The sequence below is a fragment of the Erpetoichthys calabaricus genome, chromosome 3, assembly GCF_900747795.2.
Source record: "Erpetoichthys calabaricus chromosome 3, fErpCal1.3, whole genome shotgun sequence".
NCBI lineage: Eukaryota > Metazoa > Chordata > Cladistia > Polypteriformes > Polypteridae > Erpetoichthys > Erpetoichthys calabaricus.
The window spans coordinates 297,266,966-297,293,510 of NC_041396.2; the positions used below are offsets into that span (position 1 = coordinate 297,266,966).

The 26,545-nt window shown below is 43.6% G+C and overlaps 1 protein-coding gene across 1 annotated transcript in view; it reads left to right on the forward strand.

Annotated features, from left to right (window-relative positions):
• Nucleotides 1-16,393: 16,393 nt before the first annotated feature.
• Nucleotides 16,394-26,545, forward strand: part of asb8 (ankyrin repeat and SOCS box containing 8) — a 53,751-nt gene continuing 43,599 nt past the window's right edge. Inside the window, exon 1 of the mRNA XM_028825849.2 lies at nt 16,394-16,622. The gene's annotated coding sequence lies outside the window, so the exon portion shown is untranslated. The remainder of the gene's footprint in view (nt 16,623-26,545) is intronic.

The window sequence follows — 26,545 nt, forward strand, 5'->3', positions numbered from 1 at the left end:
GCTGCTCCTCCGCATCGAGAGGAGTCAGATGAGGTGGCTCGGGCATCTGATCAGGATGCCTCCTGGACGCCTCCCTGGTGAGGTGTTCCGGGCACGTCTAACCCCGGGGAAGACCCAGGACACGTTGGAGGGACTATGTCTCTCGGCTGGCCTGGGAACGCCTTGGGATTGTCCCGGAAGAGCTAGAAGAAGTGGCCGGGGAGAGGGAAGTCTGGGCATCTCTGCTCAAGCTGCTGCCCCCGCGACCCGACCTCGGATAAGCGGGAAACGATGGATGGATGGATGGAATCTTAAACAATTCAATTTAAAATTAATTCAAAAGAAGTTAATTAGCAGCAAAAACAGGTCACTAATCACAAAAAGGGTTAGAATGAAAACCTGTAGCCACTGCAGCCCTCCAGAACTGGAGTTTGAGATCTCTTGACTTGAAGCACCACCAGATTTTCACACAACCCCTAAAAGTGGATATGGAGAACCCAGCTAGACAAATGAGACAAAAAATATCATACTTAGTGGGTGATTTTCCTCAATACCTAGATTATCATTAGTCATGGCCAAATGTTTTAAGATTGGCACAAATACGAATTTTCACAAAGTGTGCTGCCTCAGTTTTTGTGATGCCAATTTGCATCGACTCCAGATTGTTCTGACGAGTAATCAGATGAATTACAATGAATTGCCAAGTCCCTCTTCGCCATGAAAATGAACTTAATCCAAAACATTTCCATTGCACGTCAGCCCTGCCACCAAAGGACCTGCTGACGTCACCTCAGTGATCCTTTCATTCACACAGGTGACAGTGACGAGGACAAGGCTGGAGGTCACTCTGTCACACTGATTGAGAGGTGAAGAAGGCTTCAGGGCACCCAAGAAAGTCCAGCAAGCGCCAGGAGCGTCTCCTAAAGTGGATTCAGCTGCAGGTACCACCAGGGCAGAGGTGGCTCAGGAATGGCAGCAGGCAGGTGGAAGTGAGGTGAAGACTTGCGGAGGATGACCTGGTGGTTGTGTGAAGAAGGCCAGCTTAGAAAAACATCAGGGATAGACTGATATTCTGGGATTGGACAGCTGGGGTCAAGTCATCGTCTCTGATTGAATCTCCTTTCTGATTGTTTGAAAAGGTGAGCGGCGCTACCATCAGTCCTGTGTCACTGTGCCAACAGTAAAGCATCTGGAGACCATTCATGTCAGCCAAGGCAGTGCAGGACTCACTCAACAGTTCTGCCTAAGAATTAATGGGACCAAAATATCCTCCGAGATCAACTTCTCCCAACCATCCAAGAACAGTTTGGTGACCAACAAAGAACAATCCAGTAGGATGGAGCACCGGGCCATAAGGTAAAAATGTGAGAACTAAGTAAGTGGCTCAGGGAACAAAACATCGACATTTGAGGTCCATGGCCAGGAAACACCCTGATGAGAACTTGTGGTCAATCCTCGAGGCAGTGGGTGGACAAACAAAAACCCACCAGTTCTGATTCTGCAAGCATGGGCTGCCCCAATCAGTCAGGATTGGGCCCAGAAGTTGATTGACAGCCTGCCAGGGCAAATCGCAGAGGTTTTGATAAACAAAGAAGGGCCAACACTGCAAATATGGCGGAGTGGTGGCTCTGAGGCTAGGGATCTGCACTGGCAATCGGAAGGTTGCCGGTTCGAATCCCGTAGATGCCAACTCTGCTCTGTTGGGCACCCCATATTGACAGACAAAAAAAAGAATTTTTGAAATTGTTGCAGATTTATTAAAAAAGAAAACTGAAATATCACCTGGTCCTAAGTATTCAGACCCTTTGCTGTGACACATGTATTTAACTCCGGTGCTTTCCATTTCTTCTGATCATCCTTGAGATCACCTTCATTGAGTCCAGCTGTGTTTGATTATACTGACTGGACTTGATTAGGAAAGCCACACACCTGTCTATATAAGACCTTACAGCTCACAATGCATGTCAGAGCAAATGAGAATCATGAGGTCAAAGGAACTGCCTGAAGAGCTCAGAGACAGAATTGTGGCAAGGCACAGATCTGGCCAAGGTTACAAAAAAATTTCTGCTGCACTTAAGGTTCCCAAGAGCACAGTGGCCTCCATAATCCTTAAATGGAAGACGTTTGGGATGACCAGAAACCTTCCTAGAGCTGGCTGTCCGGCCAAGCTGAGCTACCGGGGGAGAAGAGCTTTGGTGAGAGAGGTAAAGAAGAACCCAAAGATCACTTTGGCTGAGCTCCAGAGATGCAGTCAGGAGATGGGAGAAAGTTGTAGAAAGTCAACCATCACTGCAGCCCTCCACCAGTCAGGGCTTTATGGCAGAGTGGCCTGTCAGAAGCCTCTCCTCAGTGCAAGACACATGACAGCCCGCATGGAGTTTGCTAAAAGACACCTGAAGGACTCTGAGATGGTGAGAAATAAGATTCTCTGGTCTGATGAGACCAAGATGGAACTTTTTGGCCTTAATTCTAAGCAGTATGTGTGGAGACAACCAGGCACTGCTCATCACTAGTCCAATACAGTCCCCACAGTGAAGCATGGCGGTGGCAGCATCATGCTGTGGGGGTGTTTTTCAGCTGCAGGGACAGGACGACTGGTTGCAATCGAGGGAAAGATGAATGCGGCCAAGTACAGGGATATCCTGGACAAAAACCTTCTCCAGAGTGCTAAGGACCTCAGACTGGGCCGAAGGTTTACCTTCTAACAAGACAATGACCCTAAGCACACAGCTAAAATAACGAAGGAGTGGCTTCACAACAACTCTGTGACTGTTCTTGAATGGCCTAGCCAGAGCCCTGACTTAAACCCAACTGAGCATCTCTGGAGAGACCTAAAAATGGCTGTCCACCAACGTTTACCATCCAACCTGACAAAACTGGAGAGGATCTGCAAAGAGGAATGGCAGAAGATCCCCAAATCCAGGTGTGAAAAACTTGTTGCATCTTTCCCAAGAGGACTCCTGGCTGTATTAGCTCAAAAGGGTGCTTCTACTAAATACTGAGCAAAGGGTCTGAATACTTAGGACCAGGTGATATTTCAGTTTTCTTTTTTAATAAATCTGCAACAATTTCAAAAATTTTTTTTTGTCTGTCAATATGGGGTGCTGTGTGTACATTAATGAGGAAAAAAATTAATTTAAATGATTTTAGCAAATGGCTGCAATATAACAAAGAGTGAAAAATTGAAGGGGGTCTGAATACTTTCCGTACCCACTCTATATGCAAAATGTCCATAGTCTTCATGTCATTATCAATAAAAGCCTTTGAAACTTAGGAGCTGCTTGTAATTCTACTTCAGTCTGACAAAAAGATCCAAAAACACTGAAACAGCAGACTTTGTGAAAACCAACACTTGGGTCATTCTCAGAACATTTGAACACGACTGTAGAGCCAGCACTGCAAGATGGAGACAACTCATCAGCAGTAAAAATCAGAAAGCAAGATTGGGATTTGCCAAAAAGAAAGTAGAGCGAGAGATGAGCCACAGCAGTCCAGGAACAAAGTTTTATGAACTGATGAGAGAAAGATGAACATCTGCTAAAGTATGGAGGAAGAAGTGATCTGCTCAGGATCCTTATCAAACTGTGGTGCTTGGAAGTTAGTGAACCCTTCAGAATTGTCCATATTCCTGCATAAATGTGACTTAAGGCATCACCCGATTTTTGCATAAACCCTAAACGTGGACATGGAGAACCCAACTAAAGAAAGGAGACAAAAGATATCCTACTTGGTCCTCTAGGTCTTGAGAAAAATCACCAAGTATTACATATTTAGGAGTCGCGAAAGTATATGAAACTAGCAGGTAATTTGAGGGAAGTGGGCAGTGTGGCGCAGTGGTTGGGGCTTTGGACCTTTGACCCCGAGTGAGTCACTTGACCTGCCCGGGCTCAAGTTGGAAAGCCAAAACAAATGTCACCAATTGTATCATAAATGTTGTCAGACGCCTTGGATAAAGAAAAAAAGTGAATGAATGAGATGAGAATTGAGTCAAGTGTTGTCAATCAGCTGTGGATGGGCACCCTGTTTAGGGTCCTGTCAAGGGGGCTTCATCTTCAAACCTGTCTGCGCAGTATCAGTGTATCACGTCATGGACAAAGGACATTGCAGGGGACCTCAGAAAATGAATTGTTGATGCTCAGCTACAAGACCATCTTAAGAGTTTGGACCGCAGCAGTCCACCGTCAGACAGATTGTGTACAAATGGAGGACATTTGAGACCACTGATACTCTCCTCAGGAGTAGTCAACCAGCAAAGGGCGAGGCCTGTGATTGTCTGTGAGGTCACCAAAGAGAACTTCTAAGTAACTCAAAGCCTCCCTCACGTTGGTTACTGTTAATGTTGATGAGTCCACCATCAGGAGAGCACTGAACAACAACAGCAGTGGTGGGCATGGCAGGGCTGCAAGGAGAAAGCCACTGCTTCACTTCCCATCTACAGTTTATTGAAGAGCATGTGGACAAAGGTATTGGATTTAATGTTTTATGGACCGATGAGATCAAAATAATTCAAATGAGAGAAGCATTAAGTTTGGAGAAAGAAAATCCCTGCACTCCAGCATGAGGACCTCATCCCATCTGTGTTAACATGGTGCCGGTGGTATCAAACATTGGGTCAGGATAGCCTGTCATTGTGGACGGAGAAAAAGAATTCTGAATGAATACCAGTGAATTCAAAAGGAAGAATAGTCTGTGGACTGCATGTCAAGAGAAACTGGGGCATGCAGCAAGTCAACAAGCCCAAGCAGACAAGTCGTTCTATCAAAGAGTGGATGAAGAAGAATCAAATAAAGGGTTTGGAATGGCCAAGTCAAAGTCCTGACCTTAACCTAACAGAAATGTTGTGGACGGACCTGAAGTGTGCAGCTCACTGGAGAAAACCCAGCAACATCCCTGAGTTTAGGCAGTTCAGTATGGCGGAGTGGGCTAAAACTCCTCCAAGCCAATGTTCAGGACTGATTGAGACCTCCTGGAAACGTTTAGCTGCAGTTATGGTTGCTGAAGGGGGTCACACCAAATACTACAAGCAAAGGTTCACATACTTTTGCCGCTCACAGATACGTAATCCTGGGTGATATTTCCTCAATAAATAAATGACCAAGTATGAGATGATGGAATTGTGTTCTCTTCACCTACTTTTAGGACAAGTGTGTAAATCTGTTGATGTTTTAGGTCTCCTTTATGAAGGAATCTGGAACATTCTGAAGAGTTCACTAACTTGACAGCACCACATGGTGGACGTCGTGTTGTGGCTTGGATTTGCATGGCAGCTTCGGGAACAGCGTCAGTCACTCTCGTTGATGATGTAACTCATGACGGCAGCAGCAGAATGAACTCGGAAGTCTACAGAAACCTATTGTGGTGGTGTGTGAAATGTGCGGATTTTTCTCTTTATTTTCGTTATATTTTGCTCGAGACAAAAATAAGATGAACTTAAATAAAGGACACTTCAAAGCATATTCTCTTCCCGAATTGTAGCTCACTTGTAAAACAGCCATTCACATAGCCTGAGGCATCGGCACGTCATCCTTGTTCTATCGATTACTTTATAACCTGAGAAACAGAAGAGCATCTGGGACAAGAAGTTGCTAAATGGGTTTACAGTCTGGGAAAGGAAGACATGCCACTGCCTTATAAACACCATCAAAAACGTCATTGTTTAGGGAAAAAGGACGTACTCAAACAGATCAGAAGAGCTGGGGCAAAGTCATCCATCACACTGACAGCCAGCCAATCACGTGTTGTGAAACCACTGCAAAGAATTTAATAATAAAAATGCCTCATCTAAAGAGCGAAATCAGAAGAGGATGGAGCAGTGATGTCAGGAGAAGGGTGCCGGCCACGTGTGACCGTTTTCATCTGGTCGTGCGCTAAGGGATTCCAGGAGAATTGATTACTAAATCAACGCCGCCCTGGGACGTTCATCCTTGGCATCTTGAACTTTTCGTAAGCCTTTTTCTAAAGACTAATTTTTATATATATATATATTCACGGCATTCGTAGTCTGAATCACAATCTGATTGTATGGGTGGTTACCTACCAGGTAACGCTTGTGGTTGGCCAGCAAGTCGGCTAACATCTGCTATGGTGCCCTCAGTTGTGAGAAGCAGATCATAGAATGGTTGAAAACAGTTTACTGTCAAATAATGCAAAGAGTACACGACACGTGTTTCACCCTAATTCTGGGCTCATCAGGCGTACACACTCCACTGCACCCCATATATATATATGAGTGCATCCAGAAAGTATTCACAGCGCATCACTTTTTCCACATTTTGTTATGTTACAGCCTTATTCCAAAATGGATTAAATTCATTTTTTTCATCAGAATTCTACACACAACATCCCATAATGACAACATGAAAAAAGTTTACTTGAGGTTTTTGCAAATTTATTAAAAATAAAAAAAACGGAGAAAGCACATGTACATAAGTATTCACAGCCTTTGCCGTGAAGCTCCAAATTGAGCTCAGGTGCATCCTGTTTCCCCTGATCATCCTTGAGATGTTTCTGCTGCTTCATTGGAGTCCACCTGTGGTAAATTCAGTTGGTTGGACATGATTTAGAAAGGCACACACCTGTCTATATAAGGTCCCACAGTTGACAGTTCATGTCAGAGCACAAACCAAGCATGAAGTCAAAGGAATTGTCTGTAGACCTCCAAGACAGGATTGTCTCAATGCACAAATCTGGAGAAGGTTACAGAAACATTTCTGCTGCTTTGAAGGTCCCAATGAGCACAGTGGCCTCCATCATCCATAAGTGGAAGAAGTTCGAAACCACCAGGACTCTTCCTAGAGCTGGCTGGCCATCTAAACTGAGCGATCGGGGGAGAAGGGCCTTAGTCAGGGAGGTGACCAAGAACCCGATGGTCACTGTCAGAGCTCCAGAGGTCCTCTGTGGAGAGAGGAGAACCTTCCAGAAGGACAACCATCTCTGTAGCAATCCACCAATCAGGCCTGTATGGTAGAGTGGCCAGACGGAAGCCACTCCTTAGTAAAAGGCACATGGCAGCCCGCCTGGAGTTTATCAAAAGGCACCTGAAGGACTCTCAGACCATGAGAAAGAAAATTCTCTGGTCTGATGAGACAAAGATTGAACTCTTTGGTGTGAATGCCAGGCGTCATGTTTGGAGGAAACCAGGCACCGCTCATCACCAGGCCAATACCATCTCTACAGTGAAGCATGGTGGTGGCAGCATCATGCTGTGGGACTGGGAGACTAGTCAGGATAAAGGGAAAGATGACTGCAGCAATGTACAGAGACATCCTGGATGAAAACCTGCTCCAGAGCGCTCTTGACCTCAGACTGGGGAGACGGTTCATCTTTCAGCAGGACAACGACCCTAAGCACACAGCCAAGATACTCCAATGAAGCTGCAGAAACATCTCAAGGATGATCAGGGGAAACAGGATGCACCTGAGCTCAATTTGGAGCTTCAAGGCAAAGGCTGTGAATACTTACATACATGTGCTTTCTCAATTTGTTATTTTTAATAAATTTGCAAAAACCTCAAGTAAACTTTTTTCACGTTGTCATTATGGGGTGTTGTGTGTAGAATTCTGAGGAAAAAAATGAATTTAATCCATTTTGGAATGAGGCTGTAACATAACAAAATGTGGAAAAAGTGATGCGCTGTGAAGACTTTCCGGATGTACTGTACTTCACGTGACAGAATGTGTGCGCCTGTGGATGCTACTGCTATACAAGTGCTGTACTGTTTATACTTGTGCTCATATTTATGAAAATCTGGAAGATTCCACCAGATGGCAGTGTGAGATATCATCACGGTGAGAAAACAATGTAAGGCTTCCCTGTGTTGTGAATTGCCAGAAACATCCATTAAATTCCGAGGACACCCAGCCACAATATCTCTGGAATGGATGGATGTTTAATGATTACATCCATCCATCAATCCAGGGGTGCGCCTATTCCAGCAAGCATTGGGTGCAAGGCAGAAACAATCCCTGAACGGGGCATCAGCTCATCACTGAATACAAGCACACATATATACACTGGTATCATTTTAGCATCACCAAATCCCCAAACCTGCATATCTTTGGAAGGAAGCCGGAGTCCACTGTGGCAACCCAGCAGGATAAACATGCAGACTCCAGGCAGGGAATAGCAGCGACGTGACTCCATGCGAGACAACAGTGCCACAAATCTGCCACCAACGTGTCACCCCCATATGTGTAATTGTCAACTGTATTCATTATTTAAATTAAGTTATTGGTATGTGTAAAATGTAATATACATTACTGTATTTCATTATGAAAGTGATATCACCTTATGTGGAGGATTTAGGAGTCGTAGTGGACTCTAAGCTATCAACTGGCAGACAGTGTTGAGAAGCCATTAAGAAGGCTAACAATATGTCAGGTTATATAGCGCCTTGATGTGTGGAGTACAAGTCACAGGAGGTTCTGCTCTACTTTATAACACACTGGTGAGGCCTCATCTGGAGTACTGGGTGCAGTTTTGGTCTACTAAAAGGACATAGCAGCACAAGAAAAGGTCCAGATGAGAGCAACTAGGCTGATTGAAGGACTGAGAGGTGTGAACAAAGAGGATTGACAGAAGGTGCTGAGCCTTTACAGTTTAAGCAAAAGAAAATGAAGAGGAGACCTGACTGAAGTGTTTAAAATGATGAAGGGAATTAGTCCAGTGGATCGAGACGGTGACTTTAAAATGAGTTCATCAAGAACACGGGGGCACAGTTGGAAACTTGTGAATGGGAAATTTCACACAAACATTAGGAAGTTTGTCTTTACACAAAGAGCGATAGACACTTGGAATAAGAGACCAAGTAGTGTGGTAGACAAGAGGACTTTAGGGACTTCCAAAACTGAACTTGATGTTATTTTAGAAGAATTAAGTGGAGAGGACTGAGGAGCTTTGTTGGGCTGAATGGCCTGTTCTCATGGAGATTGTTCTAATGTTCTAATGTCTGAAAATCAGAAGCACACCTTATGAGAAGTATTTAGGAGTCGTAGTGGACTCTAAGCTATCGACTGCCAGACAGTGTTCAGAAGCCATGAAGGAGGCTAACAGACTGTCAGGTTATATAGCGCCTTGATGTGTGGAGTACAAGTCACAGGAGGTTCTGCTCAAGCTTTACAACACACTGGTGAGGCCTCATCTGGAGTTATGTGTGCAGTTTGGGTCTCCAGGCTACAAAAAGGACATAGCAGCACAAGAGAAGGTCCTGAGAAGAGCGACGAGGCTGATTAGAAGACTGAGATGTGTGAACAAAGAGGATTGACAGAAGGAGATGAGCCTTTACAGTTTAAGCAAAAGAAGATGAAGAGGAGACCTGACTGAAGTGTTTAAAATTATGAAGGGAATTAGTGCAGTGGATCGAGATGTTGACTTTAAAATGAGCTCATGAAGAACACGGGGACACCATTGGAAACTTGTGAAAGGGAAATTTCGCATAAACATTAGGAAGGTTTTCTTTACACAAAGAACGGTACACACTTGGAACAAGAGACCAAGCAGTGTGGTGGACAGGAGGACTTTAGAAACTTTCAAAACTCGACTTGATGTTTTTTCGGAAGAAATAAGTGGATAGGACTGGCGAGTTTTGTTGAGCTGAATGGCCTGTTCTTGTCCAGAGTGTTCTAATGTTCTAATAATGAAGTAGAAATCTAAGGATTCTAAATGTGCAGAGAGCTGGAATATCATAAATGTTATGTGTGTGGTGATTGCTGCTGTCAGATCAGGAGGACGCCCCAGAAGCACATAGCGATTAACAACTGGGTCGGTTTTAAGATGACATTTACGACGGTCTGCTTTAATGATAAAGTAAACTACAAGGTAAAAGTGGACATTTCAAGAATAAACGCTAATCACAAAATACACCTTTCATTGTGTTCTTAATTTTTCCCTCCGTGGCTCAAATACGCCGCCGTTACATTTTGATGCTGATGTGAAAGTGCACAAAAATAAAAGACGGCACAGAAGTCGGTATGTGAGACTTTTAAAATGTATCATGTCGTTACGACAGGGAATATGCACCGCTTGACAGATGCACCACGAATGCAACTGTATGTCAGCATTTTGCTTCACCACATCAAACCATTCATCAAACGTCAAATCTGGCACGTCGATCTGCAACGTGGCTTTCTGTGACACGTAGATGGTAAACAGAGACTCGGACATCACATTCTAACTTTTATCACACTGCGCTCCCCTAACGTTTTGCTGTTACTGCAACTCGCGCACACGTCATGTTAATTTCTGAGGACCTGCTCAGAGAACGCGTCAAATGAATGCTGGGAATGCGTGACACCCGTGATGCATGTGCGTACCCGTTCTGAGCATGAAGTATAAAGCGGCTCTTACTCCTCTTTGAATATGTAAATCAATATAAATAGCCTTCTGTGAAAAGACAATGGGAAAAGCACGGGGGAAAATAGAAGAATTTCAGCGAATACCAAGTGGAGGCAAAGGAAAAACTTACTATTTGTTGGTTTAAACAGTGAATATAAACAACAAAAGAAAGTTGATCGAGTGACAGAGTGTCGGAGAAACTCGAAAGATCAAATTCACAAAGTCGCACAGTGCCCGAAATAAAAAAGAAATCACATATCAAAGTCGCCGATAAAAGGCAAGTCGTAGCCCACCGTCTGAGTGTCGTATGAAAGCTTATTAGGGTACAAACAAAAAAATAGGCACACAGTGGGGAAAAAGCACGAAATGTCAACTTTAATCTCGAAATTTCCACTTTAATCACGTAGTTTATTTTGCCATTAAAGTAGAACATCATAAACTTCATCTTAAAATCGTTTAATTTACTAGTTTCTCAAATCCCATCATAACTAAAGTAGCAGGTTAAATGCTTTGTTGTGTATTTGATCTTCTTTGTGCTCTGTGTGTGTGAATCACTACGTGCTCTTCCTCCGACAGGACACAGAATCCATTACATTCGTGATATTACAGCTCTCTTAGTAATTAAAATACTGAGAAGTATATGTGATATCATTTTCATGATGATAGGAATGAAAGCATGTTATAGAACATGGGAACACGGTGGCGCAGTGATTGTTCATATCTCACGCAAGATGCTTGCTGTGCCATGCGCAGCCTTCGATGAAATACTTTATTGTAGCAGTACTGTCTCTTTCAAACGTACTAACCTCCAAATCCTGTCCTTACTTTTCTTTCTCCAAATACCCAATCGCCACACAATCAGCTCTGTAATAGACGTGAAGCCATCTGTAAGCTCAGAACGCCGATTCTTAAAACTTTTAAGGAACATCGAAATATCTTTGTAATGTTTAATTATTCTATCCAACTATCAGCAAGAATACAGTGTGAGGCAGGAACAATCTGTGAACTAGCTAGCGCTGTGACACCGTGACCTCACATGTTTAATTATTAACAATATAGATTATTTAAATGAAGTTAAAAGTTTTATCTGTATAATGTAATAAACATATTTTGCTGCATTTCATCTTAAAAATGATATTGTCATCATATGTAAATACGCGCTTTATAAAGTGGCTCAGGTTGTGCAATATTATAACTATCGCTAATTTACAGTGAGGTGATTGTACTTATAAGTACTAACAGTTCTACAAGGAGCACTTGATGGACTGATTGAGTGCGTTTAGAGTTCTTGGGATGAAACAGCGAGGTCCGTACAGGAAAGGCTTTGAAGCGTTTGCCGTATGAGAGCAGTTCAAATAGACAGCATGGCTGAGCAGCGTGTGCTTGATGCTGTACACCAATAATCCTCTTTCTGATCAGCTGCTGTACAGCTGTGATTCACACTCGGATACAGTGATATAAATACACCGTGTGGTGCAGTGACAGTAATATGGAAAAAGATGATCCGCTGTGGCAACACCTAACAGGAGCAGCTGAAAGAAGAAGAAGAAGGTGCAGTGAGAGTAACAACGCTAAAGCAGTTATGGTATTTGGAATAGTTTGACCGTTCTGTGGACCATTATATTGTTACTGGTTAATTACAATCAGATGCATTAAACTAATAAACAATATGCGGTTAATTTGGGTGTATTTAGAAAGCTGTGTCAGGGATGTGGATCTAAAAGAAAAGGTAACCACACAGGAACAGTAGCACTGCTTTGGCGCTGGGTGCCGCTAGTCTGCAAAACCAAGCGGAGAACTTGCGTACGACAGGGTATGAGCTACCGTGGAAATGTGTGTGGCTTTACACCAAATTTAGGTTTTATACATCGCGATTTGAGTGTGGAAACGTTCGTACGCAGCATTTTTGTGTGTACGCGCTGTTTATACATGAGGGTTCTGATCTTTGCTCCGTGCGACTTTTTCTTGTTCTCGCATATGAAAAAAGAACTCAAAGGAAAGTGTTTTTATACTGTGAAGGAAGTCAAGAAAAATTGCTGCAGGCCTTGGACTTTGTTCCTCTTTAGCGATTCCAAAAATGTTTCCATCAGTGGGAAAACCATTGGGACAAGTGCACTCATTCACATGGAGAGGACTTTGTAGGAGACAAAAGTTTCAGTACGTAAGAATTATTAAAAAAAATTTTTTTTTTCAGTTCCGGCTATTTTGGGTACCCCCTCGCATTACGGTCGGCGGGACTGGAGAACGCTCCAATAGAATTGATACAATAGCATGAATTTGAATGAAGTGGGGCCTGTATCCCTAAATGCTATTAAAGGTCTGAGCAAAACAAAATCTAGACATTGTACTGTGAGCCCACAGTGAAAAGAATCTGTGCCTTATAGAAAAGGGGTTTATGGTTTAAAGAGCAGGGTCCCCAAGAATCTTTTCTCAATAAAACGCTTGGCCAATACACACCTGAAGGTCCTGAACACATACAGTGCACCCACTAAACTTTCAGACCCCCTTCACTTTCTGCACACAGTGTTGTAGATTTATTTCGAAATGTTATTTCAACATTTGCCATTTTTTGCCTATCAATCTACACCCAATAACCCATAATGACAGGTTATCAAAGGACGGGTTAAGACAACGTCTCGAGATGGAGCTCTTACAGTGCATCCAGAAAGTATTCACAGCACATCACTTTTCCACATTTTGTTATGTCACAGCCTTATTCCAAAATGGATTAAATTCATTTTTTTCCTCAGAATTCTACACACAACACCCCATAATGACAACATGAAAAAAGTTTACTTGAGATTTTTGCAAATTTATTAAAAATAAAAAAACTGAGAAATCCCATGTCCATAAGTATTCACAGCCTTTGCTCAATACTTTGTCGATGCTCCTTTGGCAGCAATTCCAGCCTCAGGTCTTGTTGAATATGATGCCACAAGCTTGGCACACCTATCCTTGGCCAGTTTCGCCCATTCCTCTTTGCAGCACCTCTCAAGCTCCATCAGGTTGGATGGGAAGCGTCGGTGCACAGCCGTTTTAAGATCTCTCCAGAGATGTTCAATCAGATTCAAGTCTGGGCTCTGGCTGGGCCACTCAAGGACATTCACAGAGTTGTCCCTGAAGCCACTCCTTTGATATCTTGGCTGTGTGCTTAGGGTCGTTGTCCTGCTGAAAGATGACCGTCGCCCCAGTCTGAGGTCAAGAGCGTCCTGGAGCAGGTTTTCATCCAGGATGTCTCTGTACATTGCTGCAGTCCATCTTTCCCTTTATCCTGACTAGTCTCCCAGACCCACAGCATGATGCTGCCACCCACCATGCTTCACTGTAGGGATGGTATTGGCCAGGTGATGAGCGGTGCCTGGTTTCCTCCAAACGTGACGCCTGGCATTCACAACCAAAGAGTTCAATCTTTGTCTCATCAGACCAGAGAATTTTCTTTCTCGTGGTCTGAGAGTCCTTCAGGTGCCTTTTGGCAAACTCCAGGTGGGCTGCCATGTGCCTTTTACCTAAGGAGTGGCTTCCGTCTGGCCACACTACCATACAGGCCTGATTGGTGGATTGCTGCAGAGATGGGTTGTCCTTCTGGAAGGTTCTCCTCTCTCCACAGAGGACCTCTGGAGCTCTGACAGAGTGACCATCGGGTTCTTGGTCACCTCCCCTGACTAAGGCCCTTCTCCCCCGATCGCTCAGTTTAGATGGCTGGCCAGCTCTAGGAAGAGTCCTGGTGGTTTTGAACTTCTTCCACTTACGGATGATGGAGGCCACTGTGCTCATTGGGACCTTCAAAGCAGCAGAAATTTTTCTGTAACCTTCCCCAGATTTGTGCCTCGAGACAATCTGTCTTGGAGGTCTACAGACAATTCCTTTGACTTCATGCTTGGTTTGTGCTCTGACATGAACTGTCAACTGTGGGACCTTATATAGACAGGTGTGTGCCTTTCCAAATCAGGTCCAGTGAACTGAATTTACCACAGGTGGACTCCAATGAAGCTGCAGAAACATCTCAAGGATGATCAGGGGAAACAGGATGGACCTGAGCTCAATTTGGAGCTTCATGGCAAAGGCTGTGAATACTTTTGGACATGTGCTTTCTCAATGTTTTTATTTTTAATAAATTTGTTAAAACCTCAAGTAAACTTTTTTCATGTTGTCATTATGGGGTGTTGTGTGTAGAATTCTGAGGAAAAAAATTAATTTAATCCATTCAGGAATAAGGCTGTAACATAACAAAATGTGGAGAAAAGTGATGCGCTGGGAATACTTTCTGGATGTACTGTATCTTACTTGCATTTACATATTTGACTGATGCCCTTATCCAAGATGACTTACAACATTTATGATATAATTGGTTACATTTCTATTGGTGTCCAATTGGAGCACAGGCAGGTCAAGTGACCTGCCCATGGTGACACGATGGCAGTAGTGTCCTCACAGGTGGCGCAGTGGTAGTGCTGCTGCTTTGCAGTAAGGAGACTCTGGAAGATTGTGGGTTTGCTTCCCGGTTCCTCCCTGTGTGGATAGCGCTTTGAGTACTGAGAAAAGCGCTATATAAATGTAATGAATTATTATTATTATTATTATTATTATTATTATTAGTGGGATTTTAACCCACAACCTCAGGGGTTGATGTCCAAAGCCTTAACTACTACCTTCTCTTAACTTGCACGTTAATCTACTAACTTCCAGTGCCGCTCAAAGCCCATTTGGAGTCCTAGGTAGGGTTGACAAATATTGCCGCTCATTGTCCATAGCAAGAAGTCAGTATTATTAGACTTCAATGATCTGTGTGTCCCCTTCAGTGCCTGGAGCGGGCATCCCTACAATAACACAAACGGAGCCCCTGTGGGCATATACCATGGACTTTAAGAAACACACGTCCCTTTGTGTTCAGAGCGTGCACACTTTTACTTTCACAAACGGTGCCCACTCATTATCAGGGCCATCTTAATGCATGGGCATGCTGGGCAGTTGCCTGGGGGGGCCCCATGTTTTTTCTGATGCCTATGTATGTTTCTGTTTGTCTTTGATGATGCTGTTAAGACGACCCTGCTCATTATCATGATAATTTAACAGCTGGCTAGGGGGGTGGTGTGCCTTCCTATGTGTACATACCCCCGGCAATTATTATCATACTTCTATGACCTGGACCTTGGGGGGGGCCTCCTTAACATTTGTAACTGGTGCCACTCAGATGATGGCACCGAGTGGATTCACTGTCTCTGCTAACGCTGCTCTGTTTGTGAAAGGAGGTAAGGAGAATGTCTCTATCAAAATGCAAAGCTCATTTAAAAGCCCACCACACAGATGCAGTGCAATAGCAACCTCAATATTAAGAAGTGACAAGATACATTTTTGAAACAGCTTGGCTATTAGCTAAACAAACGAGCGCAAAATGAACAGAATGCTCCTCTCTTGGTCAGATTTCATATGTCAAACTTATGCTGTCTGTGTGGTAAAGTCTCGTGGGTATGGGGGCTTAGTCCGGGTAAATGACCCCACCTTAAGTCGGCCCTACCCAGTTGGCTGAGTTATACTCCAGAATTAAAAAATAAAACGGAATCCCACTGGCCTTTATTCTGCCATTCTGTCCAGAAGTTCTTGGCGCTCAGTATCTTGCGTATCCGTCTTTTGTTTTTCCACGGCCAATTTTTCAAGCAGCACGACTTTCTTTGCAAATGATGTAATGGAAATGCGGAACAACTCCATAGAAGGCCACCACTTGCGCGTATTTAAACTTATGTTAAAAGAAGGGGCAGAGCCATCCGCTCTACTCTCCACGAATACAAATAAAAGCAAATGTAATCAATGACAATATCCTAAACTAAATTACTGTAATCCAAAAAAGTGTTCTTTTTGTGTGTCGTACATTCGCCAATATTAAAAATAAAGTAAGTTTGTCCCGCCTTGCAACGCCCTCATTCCGCCTCAGTATGTCACACCTTCCGATCAGTACGTTTCTTTTATATCGGCCACGCCTACTAGTCAGCGTTGCCACGCCTATTTGAGACCGTCATTTCCTTATTAGGACCCTCTACCCGCTTCTCTCTAATTTTGTAGCATATTCGCACAATCCGACTGGCTGTTCAGCGGCTTCACCGCTTTGGCTCCGCCTATCGTACGTAATACTCCCGCCCCTAACTCAGGCAGTCTCCAGCTTGGCGTCGCCTTCTACGAAGTGTTGTCAGAAGCTCAAGTGCATTCCTGTTACGGTGGTCACTGGTAATGTTTTACCGATGAAGTTGTCATCTAAACTTGTTGGCAAAGGACCGCTGTGAAAGGAGAAAAGTCAAACACGGGGACACTGCTGGCAGGTTGGTGAGACGTTTATAATATTACGTCGTTGATTTATCTTGTGTACAGTGTTGTTATCGATGTTTTTGTTTTGTGGAGTTGTTATGGGCTGTGGCATGTTTTCGTTTCATTTTATCTTTTATGCCTTCCTTTGTGGAGGTGGTGGTATAAACCGGGGGGGGGGGGTAAAAATTAGGCCAAGATAGGGTTTCCCTGAATCCTCGGAGTCTCCTTGTAGTTCATGCCGCCGTGGCGTTAGACTGTGCCGGGCTTAAACGTGGTCTTTGACCGTCTTGCAATAGTAAGGGTTTTGGGGTTCGGAGCAGGATGTTATTGCTTGTCGATTACAACATTTTTTTCAATATATAAAGGAATGCATACTTTTTATTATTTGAGGTAAACAGGAGTGCACTTTTGACAGAAATAATTTAAACAAGGCTGATAGAAAAGGATCATTTCTAAGCATTTTAAAGCATAATAGATATTGCTCTTCCGTCCTCCATATTCATATTTGCTTGTTGTTTTTACGTTTAGATGTCACTTCTTTTTTTTTTTTCTAAAATGACAAAGAAGTTCAGGAATCGGTATACACAACAACTGTTTACTGGTAATTTCTGAGAGTTTAGGAACAGACAGAAGAAGTGATTTGCACAGGGCAGCTGTTAGTCTCGGCAACCTTGCGATTTGCAGTCTAATGACTTAACTACCACGCCAGCCTACCAGGCTCTTCTCCTTACATCTATCTAACAAATCCGCCTTCTCCAGAGGAGGGTTGAGAGGGAGCTGGAGCCCATCCCAGCAAGCATAGGGCACAAGGCAGGAACAATCCATAGACCGTGTGACAGTAGGGTGACCACACACACCAAGACATGGTGTATTTAGCATCGCCAGTTCAACTAACCAGCATGTGTTTGGACTGTGGGAGGAAAACCAGACAGGCACAGGGAGAACATGCAAACTCCATACAGGGACGACCAGGAACATGAACCCTGGTATCCTCTTCGTCCCTGTTTCAAGATTACTGAACCCCATTTCATCCTTTGCTGTTTTCCCATTTTGAAATTTGTATATTTTCCTCAATTTGTGTTAATGTTGTGGTAGTTTGTTCACTTGGTTTCCCAATTGTTGACAACTTTTTTTTTTTTTAATTCAGTGCATTAAATTGATCAGGTGTTAATAATGGAGGCCACAAACTAAATATTTACTCCAAAGTGGTGGCTCTGTAGCTAAGGTTCAAATCCCGCTACTGCCAGAAGGGCTCCTACTCTGTTGTGTCCTTGAGATAGGCCCTTGACCTGAAAATTACTCCAGGGACATTATACAATGGCTGATTCTGCACTCAGACCCCATACCCCCAAAAATTTCAGAGATTGCGACCAGACTCCTCTGAAAGGGTCTGATTTCAAGTGTCACTGGTCAGACCTGACTTACTGTCAAAATTGCTAGTGGGCGTTGCCTGTTGTTCTAGCAGCAACTAGGCAAGTCATGACTTTACAGACATGAATAAAGAACACACCATTACAGACTTTTATTACAATGAAGGTCTAACGCTGATGTCTCATTACACAACGGCTAGTTTTATAAAAAAAAAAAAAAAAATCTATGTAGTGAGACGTTAAATGAAGTTCCAAATCATGTCCAATGAACTGTATTTACCACAGGTGGACTCCAATGAAGCTGCAGAAACATCTCAAGGATGATCAGGGAACACAGGAGGCACCTGAGCTCAATTTGGAGCTTCATGGCAAAGGCGGTGAATACTTATGGACATGGGATTTCTCAATTGTTTTATTTTTAATAAATTTGCAAAAACCTCAAGTAAACTTTTTTCACGTTGTCATTATGGGGTGTTGTGTGCAGAATTCTGAGGAAAAAAATGAATTTAATCCATTTTGGAATAAGGCTGTGACATAACAAAATGTGGAGAAAGTGATGCGCTGTGAAGACTTTCGGATGCACTGTATGACCAAGCCAGCGTCTGTGTGAAAGACTTACACGAAAGTCCAATTTTTTTTTTTTTTTTTTTTTGAGCAATTTTGACCCCTTTTTACTTCCATGTAAATTGAAGTTTGGTGATGGGATCAAAAACTCGCTATCAAGTTAACTTCAAGTTCTGATTCCACAATGTTCAAAATGGCAAACGAAGTCGATTTTTTTTTTTTTTTTCATGGAGGTTGTGTGTGTGTGTGGGCAGCACGGTGGCGCAGTGGGTAGTGCTGCTGCCTCGCAGTTGGGAGACTCCCTGCGTGGAGTTTGCATGTTCTCCCCGTGTCTGCGTGGGTTTCCTCCCACAGTCCAAAGACCTGCAGCTTAGGTGGATTGGCGATTCTAAATTGGCCCTAGTGTGTGCTTGGTGTGTTTGTGTGTGTCCTGCGGTGGGTTGGCACCCTGCCCGGGATTGGTTCCTGCCTTGTGCCCTGTGTTGGCTGGGATTGGCTCCAGCAGACCCCCGTGACCCTGTGTTCGGATTCAGCGGGTTGGAAAATGGATGGATGGATGGTTGTGTGTGTGTGTGTGTGTGTTCTGTAAAATCAAAATTGATTTTTCACATCCTAAAATTACAATTTTCATCAGGAAAGTGTGCAGTTTTTTTTGTTTACAACTCCCTGGACGATCACTTCCCAACAAAGAGAGCACATTTTACAATAAGTGGTTTCTGAGTTAAATGCACTGAAATACTGAAATCTAGGATTTTTTTTTAGGGAGTTATTGTCATACACATCTTGTTTGCCTAAGCTGCATCATATTTGTCTTGTTACGGGCTCCAAGCCTGTTGATTTTGGTCCATTAGTTATCCCCATGTCGGAGCAATGTCCAACGATATCTAGAAGATGTTTAATTTAACAGGTGTTTTTACTGTCTGCTGTATCTAGTCATAGAACCAGGCCTGTCGATTAGCACAATTGTTTTTACAAGTAGTTTTTGAGATCCATACATTATGTAAAAATGTACACACATACAGAGACCTGTGCAAGCACATGCACTCAAACACTGAAATTTCTAAGTGAAGATAACTAAGAGGTTGTTTGTTCTTCCCGGTCACATGCTGGATAATGAAGGGAAAGCAATGAACCTACAAACACACAATAGATTTGTAAAGATGGGCGTAGTGCGCAGAGATACCCCTGAATCAGTCTGTCTATGCAACTTGTTTACTTAATTTGACACAGTGCCTTTAGTTTCAAATCAAATATTATTGAAGCTGTTCAGTTCATTCAGTACAAGTAAGCCCGCGATTCGCTAGTGAATCAGAAATCCTAGAATGGCAATCAGTTTCTGTTCCGTCCGATATGTGGATGGATGACATATCATGGAGGGCGGGTGCGTCTTGGGAAATGTCATTTAATCCAATAAGCATATCTGTACTAAAGCGGTTTTGTTTTGTGGAGACGTGAGTCTGTTGCCTTCGCTGACACCGACTGCTTGAACAGGTTGTGTTGTTTGGGGGCCACCTACTGACTCTGGGAAGCCGCCGCGTCTGACTGTGGGGCGAGCGCCACAGCGCAATATGCACCTCGGTGGGAAGCCGCTGCGTGAAGACATATCATGGAGGGTATGTGCGGTGGTGTGGGCGGTCGCTTCTGGGCGGCCATACAACCTGGCGTGCACGCTTTCACAGGTCGTAGTCTCGTTTCTGTGTTTTCTTTGGTTTGAGCCGCGACTCCATTCACAAGCGCGTTGTAGGCGCCACAGCATTTTGGGACGCCGCTGCGTTTGGCTCTGGACTCTGGGGCAGGCGCCAAACTGAATGACCGTTATGTGATCTACTTTACTAGCACAGTGGATTAAAGCAAGTGTAGTTTACAGGTGGCGGGCTTGTGGCAGTGCGCGTGACATCCGGTTTACAACCTTCTCGTTTCTGTGCAGTGCAGCAGTGCGCGTGCGCCTCGATGTGCCCAGCGCCCTGCGTCCATATCTGGTTTACAACCTTCGGTTAGTAGGATGGATGTGTTCATTTTACAGTATGTCTGTGTGTAATAAATACAGTGATCCCTCGCTATATCGTGCTTCGCCTTTCGCGGCTTCACTCTATCGCGGATTTTATATGTAAGCATATTTAAATATATATCGCGGATTTTTTGCTGGTTCGTGGATTTCTGCGGACAATGGGTCTTTTAATTTCTTGTACATGCTTCCTCAGTTGGTTTGCCCAGTTGATTTCATACAAGGGGCGCTATTGGCAGATGGCTGAGAAACTACCCAGCTTACTTTTCTCTCTCTCTCTCTCTAGCTCTGACTTTCTCTGATCCTGACGTAGGGGGATTGAGCAGGGGGGCTGTTCGCACACCTAGACGATACGGACGCTCGTCTAAAAATGCTGAAAGATTATCTTCATGTTGCTATCTTCTGTGCAGCTGCTTCCTGAAGCGACATGCTGCATGGTGCTTCGCATACTTAAAAGCTCGAAGGGCACGTATTGATTTTTGATTGTTTGTTTTTCTCTCTCTCTTTCTCTGCTCCTGACGGAGGGGGTGTGAGCTGCCGCCTTCAACAGCTTTGTACCGGCGGTGCTTTGCATACTTAAAAGCCAAACAGCCCTATTGATTTGTTTGCTTTTCTCTCTCTTTCTGACAGACTGTGCTCCTGACGCGCACTCCTTTGAATAGGAAGATATGTTTGCATTCTTTTAATTGTGAGATGGAACTGTCATCTCTGTCTTGTCATGGAGCACAGTTTAAACTTTTGAAAAAGAGACAAATGTATGTTTGCAGTGATTGAATAACGTTCCTGTCTCTCTACAACCTCCTGTGTTTCTGCGCAAATCTGTGACCCAAGCATGACAATATAAAAATAACCATATAAACATATGGTTTCCACTTCGCGGATTTTCTTATTTCGCGGGTGGCTCTGGAACGCAACCCCCGCGATGGACGAGGGATTACTGTATTACATAAATGAATGCACTTGATTCTACATTCTTGAACAGTAGGTTGTATTGTGTCAAAATTTCTGTCCAGTGATTTCCAGCAGTATCCCTGAAGTGTAATTTACATTGAAGTACCGTAAAGACCATTTCTTGCTGTGTGCTTTCCCATTCTGTCATAGTGTGTAAAAGGTAAGACGTCGCACAGACGAGCTTGTCTTCAGTTCGTGAGGTGCAAAACGTCTGCGTTCCTTATTCCTTGTTGCTGCGTTTCTAAGCATTGTGTGTTTTCAGTTGTGCATTCATTGGTTTGTCAGCTCTCTTGCATACAGAGTGTGCTCCTACTACTAGAGACCTAATCAAACCTGTGCGCTCTCTTTATATCCTCCTTAATCTTTTATATCTACAGTCGTGACCCAAGTGTTGGTTTTCACATAGTGTGCTGGTTCACTGTGTTTAGATCTTTTTGTCAGATGTTTCTGTGGTATACTGAAGTAGAATTACAAGCATTTCAGAAGTTCTTTAATTTATTGACAATTACATTACATTGATGCTCAGAGTCCATATTTCTTCTTTTTGCATTAATATAGCGCTTTTCTCAGTACTCAAAGCGCTCAGCAATTGCAAGGGCCCAACAGAGCAGAGTCCCTTTTGGCATTTATGGGATTCGAACCGGCATTCCTTCCGATTGCCAGTGCAGATCCCTAGCCTCAGAGCCACCACTCCGCCATATTTGCAGTGTTGGCCCTTCTTTCTTTTTTCAAGACCTCTGCAATTCACCCTGGCAGACTGGCAATCAACTTCTGGGCCCAATCCTGACTGATGGCAGAATATGTGCATTTTTGTTTGTCCACCCACCGCCTCTTGAGGATTGACCACAAGTTTTCAGTGGGGAATTTCCTTGCCATGGACCCCAAAATTTTGATGTTTTGTTTCCCGAGCCACCTAGTTATCACTTTTGCCTTATGGCGCAGTGCTCAGTCATGCTGGAAAAGGCAGTGTTGGTCTCCAAACTGTTCTTGGATGGTTGGGAAAATTCTTTATTCATGAGTCGGGATCAGGGCACCACCAGTGCAGACCTTGTGGCCAGTCTTGAAGAGGTGGGTGGACAAACAAAACGCCACAAATTCTGACAAACTCCAAGCATTGATTATCCACAAATGGGCAGCCATCGGTCAGGATTGGGCCCAGAAGCTGATTGACAGCCTGCCAGGGCGGGTTGCAGAGGTCTTGAAAAAGAAAGAAGGGCCAACACTGCAAATATGGCATAAACTTCATGTCATTGTCAATAAAAGCCTTTGAAACTTACAAAATGCTTGTAATTCTACTTCAGTCTGACAAAAAGATCTAAAAACACTGAAGCAGCAAACTTTGTGAAAACCAACACTTGGGTCATCCTCAAAACCTTTGGCCACGGCTGAACACAGAATGTGGTAATCGATACCTTCCACTCCGCCAAGATGTCTTCATTTTGTCTGTGCACTTAAGGTGGAGTTGCGTATCCAGAAAGAGGTGATGCTGTTGACCTGCAAGCTGTGTTGTTGGCAGTGGTCGATAACAGGAATGACGAAGGTTCAGATATTTCCTCTTGAATGTGGTGAAATTTCATTCGCTGTCTCACTCCTTTTTTCCACTTCCACATTCGTCGTCACCCATAGTGGATTTATATTATAAGGGTCCTCCTTCTGTCTCCACAAGCCTAGTTTGTGGTAGGCCATACCATGAACCTGAACCTGAGACTGGCCTAGATTTTTGGCAGATTTTTAGTTGCCTTTTCCTTCTCCCCTTGAGTTCTTCCTCATGTTTTTAATGCAGTTCTTCCTTAATTAATGAAACATAAAATATCTCAAATACAGTGCATCCGGAAAGTATTCCCAGCGCATCACTTTTTCCACATTTTGTTATGTTACAGCCTTATTCCAAAATGGATTAAATTCATTTTTTTTCCTCAGAATTTTGCACACAACACCCCATAATGACAACGTGAAAAAGTTTACTTGAGGTTTTTGCAAATTTATTAAAAATAAAAAAACTGAGAAATCCCATGTCCATAAGTATTCACAGCCTTTGCCATGAAGCTCCAAATTGAGCTCATGTCCATCCTGTTTCCCCTGATTCTCCTTGAGATGTTTCTGCAGCTTCATTGGAGTCCACCTGTGGTAAATTCAGTTGACTGGACATGATTTGGAAAGGCACACACCTGTCTATAGAAGGTCCCACAGTTGACAGTTCATGTCTACAGACAATTCCTTTGACTTCATGCTTGTAGACCTCCGAGACAGGATTGTCTCGACGCACAAATCTGGGGAAGGTTACAGAAAAAATTCTGCTGCTTTGAAGGTCCCCAATGAGCACAGTGGCCTCCATCATCCATAAGTGGAAGAAGTTTTAAACCACCAGGACTCTTCCTAGAGCTGGCCGGCCATCTAAACTGAGCGATCGGGGGAGAAGGGCCTTAGTCAGGGAGGTGACCAAGAACACGATGGTCACTCTGTCAGAGCTCCAGAGGTCCTCTGTGAAGAGAGGAGAACCTTCCAGAAGGACACCATCTCTGCAGCAATCCACCAATCAGGCCTGTATGGTAGAGTGACCAGACGGAAGCCACTCCTTAGTAAAAGGCACATGGCAGCCCGCCTGGAGTTTGCCAAAAGGCACCTGAAGGACTCTCAGACCATGAGAAAGAAAATTCTCTGGTCTGATGAGACAAAGATTGAACTCTTTGGTGTGAATGCCAGGCGTCACGTTTGGAGGAAACCAGGCACTGCTCATCACCAGGCCAATACCATCCCTACAGTGAAGCATGGTGGTGGCAGCATCATGCTGTGGGACTGGGAGACTAGTCAGGATAAAGGGAAAGATGACTGCAGCAATGTACAGAGACATCCTGGATGAAAACCTGCTCCAGAGCGCTCTTGACCTCAGACTGGGGCGACGGTTCATCTTTCAGCAGGACAACGACCCTAAGCACACAGCCAAGATATCAAAGGAGTGGCTTCAGGACAACTCTGTGAATGTCCTTGAGTGGCCCAGCCAGAGCCCAGACTTGAATCCGATTGAACATCTCTGGAGAGATCTTAAAATGGCTGTGCACCGACGCTTCCCATCCAACCTGATGGAGCTTGAGAGGTGCTGCAAAGAGGAATGGGCAAAACTGGCCAAGGATAGGTGTGCCAAGCTTGTGGCATCATATTCAACAAGACTTGAGGCAGGAATTGCTGATCAATACTTTGTCAATGCACCTTTTGCAAAGGCTGTGAATACTTAGGGACATGGGATTTCTCAGTTTTTTTATTTTTAATAAATTTGCAAAAATCTCAAGTAAACTTTTTTCACGTTGTCATTATGGGGTGTTGTGTGTATTCTGAGGAAAAAAATGAATTTAATCCATTTTGGAATAAGGCTGTAACATAACAAAATGTGGAAAAAGTGATGTGCTGTGAAGACTTTCTGGATGCTCTGTAGATTAAAACAAATGGTCAAATAAGCACCACTAACAGCAGCAGAGGGCCATCCTAGACATCCGTCTCCCACAGTGAACTAGGACCAAAATAAATGTGCTTTTTAAAATTTCCTTATGACTTATCGTGCGTTCACACAGCATGCCACAAAAGGCACATAGAGCTGCAGATTTAGTAGTTCAAGTTTATTTATAAAGCACATTTAAAAAAAACAGCCAATGCTGAACAAAGTGGTGTACAATAATAAATAAAATTTTATCGCATAAAATTTAAATAAACTAAATGTAAAATAAAATAATAGCAAGAGCACAATAAAAGAAAAGGACAAAGATGTCTTTGCTCACACCTTTGATTCAAAAGCCAGCGTGAAGAAGTAAGTATTCAGTAATGACTTAAATGTGATTAAAGAGTTGGCCATTCTCGTATACTCCAGTAAACTGTTCCACAGTGAGGGAGCAGCTACTGAAACCCCCCCTGGTTCCCTCTCCGTTTTATACCTTGATCTAGGCACCACTAGGAACAACTGGCTAGATGACCTAAGTGGGGTGTAAATTTTTAAAAGATCCGAGAGGTCAAAAGGCGCCAGTCCATTTAGGTATCTAAAAACCAGTAACAAAATTTTAAAATCGATTTGAAAATGAATTGAACGCCAATGACAAGAGGCGAGTTCTGGATAAATATGGTCACATTTGCGACTGCAAGTTAAAAAATCGAGAGTGGTCTCCCCTAGACTTTCTCGTATATGGGGGATGGATATTTGAGGAGTAAACTGCAAGACAATGATTACAGTTCTATATTATATACATTAAAGAACCATCAACAACAATAAAATAAATAATATATTGAACAATTTATTATAAAAGTAAAGTTGAATAAATCGGACTCTGCTGCTGCATGAATAAAAAAAAAATGTATCACTTCCAGATAGCAGAAACTGCTCAAAAGTTGATCTGCATCTAAATCTACATTTTGTACCTAATACTTGTATGCAAAATTTGGTTGACCTAAGAGAAAGCGTACTCAGGTTATCGTGTTTACATACAAAAACAAACAGACATAATTCCAAAAATGGTATTGTCGGACTCGGGCAGGTCTAAAACGTCAAGATTCATCAAAATCTCGGTCGAATTTTTGTATATGAGAAAGTAAAAACTGGCCACAGCATTCTGTACCATCTGTAGGCGATGTAAAGATGCCTGATAGGCTGCACGTAGGTGTTCATCAGAGTAATCTAACCTCCATCCATCCATTTTCCAACCCGCTGAATCCGAACACCGGGACACGGGGAGGGGGGGGGGGGGGGGGTCTGCTGGAGCCAACCCCAGCCAACACGGGGCACAAGGCAGGAACCTATCCCGGGCAGAGTGCCAACCCACCACAAGACAAACACACGCACACACTAGGGGCCAATTTAGAATCGCCAATCCACCTAACCTGCATGTCTTTGGACTGTGGGAGGAAACCCACACAGACACGGGGGAGAACATGCAAACTCCACGCAGGGAGGACCTGGGAAGTGAACCCGGGTCTCCTAACTGCGAGGCAGCAGCGCTACCCACTGCGCCACCGTGCCGCCCGTAATCTAACGTAGAGGTTATAAAAGCGTGAACTGCTTTTTCAA